Consider the following 6,215-nt stretch of genomic DNA (forward strand, 5'->3'; position numbering starts at 1 on the left):
CGCCAATTAGCACAAATGGTAAGTTCCGACAGTGCCTACAAGTGTGCCTACTGGCCGCTAAATGGCAATACCGGTTTCATATGTATACACCTGGTAGACATATTTTGCTGTTTGTTTTGTTCATATAAGCCATTTTAATTACATACAAAAAAAAACAAATAGTTCCTGAAGTTGTTAAAGAAAGAGTTGTTTAAAATTCTAAGCACCTCGACACTTTACCTTTACCTTGCAATTATCAATAATTTTAATGCTTTCTTCTAACAAACTGCTTCAAATTTACTTCAATTTCATGTTCCAATACTTTGATTTTGGGGGAAAAAAAATTTCCATGAAATAAAGGGTGGTACCAGCTATTCTATAATCTAACCGAAATAAAATTGAATCTGCTTGAGTTTTATTTAAAGGTTTTTTTTTTGTATTACTAAGTGAGTTTTTAGTTTTCTTTTTTTATAATAATAAATTTTCTTTTTCTTTAGGTTTCTTTTTAACTAATGAAATTAATTAAGTAAATTAATGAAAATCCATAAATGTTCGGGTTAGAGGGCATCTATGAAACGAGACGGTATATCCGAACCCCCACAAAAAAACTAAAAAAAAACAAAAACAAAAAAACAATGAAAATGTTGAATTACCTTTTTTTCCTTAACCATATTGCAAAAACAGCAAAAACAGCCGCTTTCTCGATTATTCGCGAACTTTTATATTTTGCTAAACAATGTTGTCACTTGTTTTTCTTTTCATATTTAAATAGTTACTTAAAATATTAAATTCTTTCATCAACTTTTGTGTGTAAACGATCGAATGTATATTCTCTAAAATTACAAAACTCTGACAATGTTCGACTATCGGGTACTGTTCGAGTATCGGTTCCACTACCTTATTGATATTTGACAAATTTCAAATTCAAATACATAAAACGCACAACTAATGTAGAGACCGTGTGAGTTAATGATTCTAATGTTATAATCAGAATACATGAACTCCTGATTTAGGAGTGCAATATACACAAAATGTGTTACGTACCGATGGTAGGTGTAACGCACTTACTATTACTGAAAATACATTCGGTAACTAACCTTTATGTTACTTTCCACTTAAACGAGAATAATCAATCGAATATGATGTGTATGAAAAAGTGTTATTATTGCGAAACTCCTTGCATAGATGCTTTATGCTGTGTTTGTTTTTTTCAAACAAGTTCGGCAAAATGTGAAACAGTGCAACAACTTGTCACGAAACAGTCAAGATGACAGGTCACCACCAGTTATGGTGCAACCACAGTAGTTTGCGGCATGGGTACGGCACTCAGGGTAAATTACGGGGGGAAAGTCCAGGGTTGTGCAGTGAAGCGTCACTCGAGGATTCTGACGTATTATACGTAACAAATGTATTATACGTAAAAAAACTGTAAACAACGTAATAAACGTAATAAAGATGGTGGACTCGGATAGAGCATTATATAAGATCACTTTTTTTAAATTATTCGATAATACGCGGTTACGTCCCTGACAAAACGCAAGGTTTTTACTATTGTGTTTTTCAAGGAAGGATAATTCTTCCCAACATGGATTCCTCGGTTTACCGCCTCTATTCCATGTTGAAGTTGTGGAATAATAACTTTTTTCATTTACTTTAAATTTCATGCATGCAACATAATACCGCTACCGGCGTTATTTTACAGAAATTGAACGAAATATCATAATGTCGACGCCGCCTTGAAAACGTATATAACATTTTGTACAAAACTGAGGACGTAATATACGTAGGTGAATTACGTCAAAAACCTTATGTAATTTACCTAAGGTATATTATGTACATAACTCTGGGTAATTCAGAGTCGGCTAAGCGCGTGGATCTCCTTTTAACTAAAAGTTGAATAAAATTGATGAACCTACTGACTCCTGCTACGAAAAGTTTTATAGCCCTGAGCGTATTTAAAAAATACTTTATTTGTTAAAAAGTTAATTATTTACTGTTAAAGAAATGGTAAGAAATGAGAAATACGTAATTGTGCAATGTTTAAATTAGGAAAACTTGCTAATCGTTTTTTTCACATTAACCTTGTTGTTAGTTGCAGGATTGGCAAACAAAGGCAACTGTTGCACATGCGTAGTGATTCACTCGACTTTCGCGCGCCTCTCTCGTATCTCCTCTGAAGCTCTACCCCCTGTCCCGCAAACCCTGGGACATAGGAAACACAGGACTAGGCATGCCATCCTAACTTTGGCGAGCGGGGTTGATTCCACGGGAGGGGGGAGAATTCCATTAGTGGGGGAAAGCCTCCATCTTACGATGTGCCATTTGATTATGCGCACGAGCATTTTTGCCGACAAACTGTACATGAAAATATAAAAATGTAGGCGCTGCCATGTTTGTCTTGGTTCATCAAAAGGTGACAGACCTCCCCCCTCATTGCATCACCCCCGCAATAGCATCTCTAGTCCCTTGTTTCCTATGTCCATGCGCAAACCCCAATCAGTTTCTCAAAAATATGCCTGAGTGCCGTGCCCATGGTTCGCGGGTGGAACTCATGAAACCACGGACCACGGCGTGCCCACTCCCATATTCAAAGTGGCAAAGTAATTAATGTGTCCGCTAGATGGCGCTCGCTTAAGTTCAGATTTCGAAGTTAAAAGTGAAGTCAACGAAGTAATAGCCAACTCATCTCTGGTAATAGACCTTTTCATTTCAATTATTTTTTGGTGCGCATGCGCAAAAGAGAATTGATCCTCCTGTCAATTTTCGACCCTGTTGCTCGCAATTGCATAGGAAATGCAGTGTTTTTATTCAAAAATAAGCTTTTGAACGGTATAGCGAAGTGTTTGTGAGTAAAAATGGAAGGAGATAATACGATGCCAATAATTGTGGGAGAAAAAAAGTTGGAGCGCATAGGAGCTGCTGCTACAGATTGTGTAAAAGTAGTAGTCGCAGTAAAGCAATTTTATATTTTATTTCTATCCCTAAACCATGTTTACAATTTCGAAAGGCAGAAATTAATAATGCGAGTATCAAATTCCACTTAAAACGCCTGAAGCGTGCAGGAAATGCAATAAATGGGTGAAGTTGTCTGAACGTAAAGATTCCAAGTTTAAATCAATCAGGAACGTCACAAAAGATTAATCTTTTTGTTCTTTACACTTCTTTGAAGAATCTGGACCTACAGAAGAGCACCCAAACCCGATAGAATGTCGGCCGAAAACTATAAAAGAGGCAAGAATAATATAACAATTTATTAGAAAATAATAAATTATGTTGTGACCGTTCTAACCTAAAAATACATCGTGGTTATAAAACGTCAGTACGTCTAGAGTAGTACATCGTCATTATGAATTTAGTTAAAACTTAATCAATAATATTAATAATTATTGTAAATATTATGTTTTTAATGTTTATTTGTTATTACAATGTTTGTGATTGTTTTGTAATTATTGCTTTTGTAATCATTGTGTGTTGGAACTATTATTATTATAATTTATCAGTATAGTTTTTTTATTTGTATAAAGAAAATATTTGTAGTTGATCAACTGCAAATGTAAATTAATTCATGATTTTAAAAATGGGATTGTACTTTAAGAAAAGAAACAGGGAATAATAATTGATTTTACAAGACGTTTTTGAATCAGTTCATAATTTCAGGATTGTCACATTTTAACGTTAAACACTAAACTGTTTTAATTGGAAAGTCTTTGAAATTAAACAAGTGTAAGCACCTGATTGCAAGTTTATAAACTATTTTCAATTTAAAAATAATTTCAAAATAATATATTTATAATAAAAGGTTTGTAATTAATTTAACATTTTTCAGTCTAAAATATTTCATTTTTAAATCATTTAACTTGAAAGTTTTCAATAAAGAAAAATAACTATTTCTAAACAAACTATTAAACTTTGAACGTTAAAATGTTCATTTTTTTTATTTTTTTAAATGTAACTTGTGAGTCAAATTATTGAATTTTGATATATAAATAACAATTGAACGCCGATTATTCTCAGAAAAATTTTGAGTAACTTGAAGAAATATTAAAATTGTTTCGAAAACATTCAAATTGAATTAAACATTTTAATTGATTTATAAGCTTTTTAATAATTTTAGAAGGCTTCAGAAAAATAAAAAATATTACGTAGAAAAATAAATTGATTTTTGGCTTTGAAATATTAATTTAGAGAGAATATTTTTTAAATTTTTAGAAAGATGTATAAAATTGTCAAAAATGAATCTGGAAGATTTTAAGGAAATTTTCCAATTGGGCAGGATTTTAAAAAAGTTGTAGGGAAAATCCGAATAATTTTGAAAGATGTTTAGAACTTTTGAAAAAATTTTTTTTTAATAGTTGAAAGTTTTTACAAATGCCAAACAACATGTAAATGTTTCAAGGATTTTGAAATTAAATTTTAAAACAGTTGAAGCATTTTTAAACTATTTTAAATAAAATTTACTTTTGAAATTATATACTTTTGAATATTTTTAAATGCATTGATTAATTCTTGAATTTAGAGTATTAAAAATGATGACTTGTATTTATGTTTGTAGCACCGAATCTGAATGTTTGATCTCTATAATTTTTAAAAGTTAAACATTCAAGAGTTCCACTTTCAGTGCTTTCATTAGCAGCTCAATTTTTATTATGTCAAATGGAAAAATTTTTTCTTTAGAGTTTGATTGACAATTTTTTTAAATAAAAAAAAACTGACCAAAATGAAAAAAAAAAATTGTTACTCTTTTCAGTTTTTGGGTTACATTTCCTACGCCGTGCCAGGCGCTCGAGAACGTTTTTTACCCATTTAATTTCTATTACAATTCTTAATTCTTTTAACAAGTTTTGAAGTTGTAAGAACTTTAGTTTGCGATAATAAGGGCAAAAAAGTTTGATGTTGTCTGTTTTCATTGACAATTGGTTATTTTAATCTATATATGTACATTTTTATGTATGTTATCACTTCCACGAATATTTCCTTTTTTCAGATAGTAAAAAAAGCCCAGAAAGAGCTTAGAGCAAAAGTACACAAAAATTTCTTATTGAATTCTGAGGAATTAACTTCAAGTTTTTTCGCTGAAGAAAAAAGAGCGGAGAAACAAATTCAACTGATGTAGAATTCAATGAAGTCGAAGCATTATGTGATTTTGAGCCAACTTTTTCTTCTGAGATGCAGGACATGGACATGGAATCTCTCTTTTCCTCAGTTTTGTCTCCCGTACTATTTGTCATGTAAATGAATGAAGGAATAAAACAATCTTTCGTAATATTTGTTCTTTTTTCTTTACGTAAAGGCATTTCGGTAAAAGAGATAGGTTGTGACTGTTAAAAGTAATATGTATTCCTTTTTTTAATTTTCCAAAGTACGTTCCGTTATGATCATTTGCGTTTGGATCTGATAGTAATAATCATGTCTTTGTTTCTTTTGCACTCATGTTTGTTGTGTTCGCACGCCTTACACTTACAGCGTTTCATACTATGGAAATCATAACCAAAAAATCTTGCCCTAAACATATAATATCTTGGCTTACACTCAGTTTCCATAAAATAGATTTTTTCGTATTGATCACTTTTGAGATACTTTACACTATTCTTCATTCAACTTTCACTACATACGAAATTATCACAATTAAAAAAAGTAAAAAACTGTGAATTTACACACATTTTACAGAGTAGGGCCGAAACTTTTGAATTCGCGGGAACTGTCTTGACGGCCGCGCATGTGCACTATCTATTTCCGAATTGAAATGAATGTTCCCTACTACGATCAAGTGAAGCGTGGAGAGCAGATGGCGCGGGAGTCTTTCCAGCCTAAGGTCCTTAGTGCAGCCTATGTTTATTGGCAAGAATAAGAAAGATTATGGTGGGAAATTAATTTGATCGATGATTTTCGTAATGACAATCGGTTGTCTTCCTTACAAGTTGAAGTGTAAGAATAAAGAGATATTATTAATATTAAATTTAGAAATAAAATAAGTAAAATGTGTGGAACGCGGTGTATGGCCCCTGCATGCAAGTCAGGTAATGGCAGATACTCTGAAAAATTAGATTTTTTTACGTGCGAAAAGGTAAAGAAAATCTAAAGGCCTGGCAAAAATCCATCCTAAGGAGAAATTTTATAGTAAAAGCCGGACATGGCGTATGCGAGTGATATTTTTTTAACAACATATTTTGTGGAAGCGAAAAACGTTTGTAAAGAATAGAGTCACTCTTTTCTGGGAATATCAAGTATAATTATAA

General features: G+C 31.9%; 1 protein-coding gene across 2 annotated transcripts in view; it reads right to left on the bottom strand.

Moving 5' to 3' along the window:
- The window catches only part of LOC117167150 (ecotropic viral integration site 5 ortholog), a 180,437-nt gene extending 179,137 nt beyond the window's left edge, over positions 1–1,300 (bottom strand). For both annotated transcript variants that reach the window (XM_033351867.1, XM_033351868.1), the window contains exon 1: positions 1,077–1,300. The gene's annotated coding sequence lies outside the window, so the exon portion shown is untranslated. The remainder of the gene's footprint in view (positions 1–1,076) is intronic.
- Positions 1,301–6,215: the final 4,915 nt, after the last annotated feature.

Source organism: Belonocnema kinseyi, chromosome 2 (assembly GCF_010883055.1).
Source record: "Belonocnema kinseyi isolate 2016_QV_RU_SX_M_011 chromosome 2, B_treatae_v1, whole genome shotgun sequence".
NCBI classification, from domain to species: Eukaryota; Metazoa; Arthropoda; class Insecta; order Hymenoptera; family Cynipidae; genus Belonocnema; species Belonocnema kinseyi.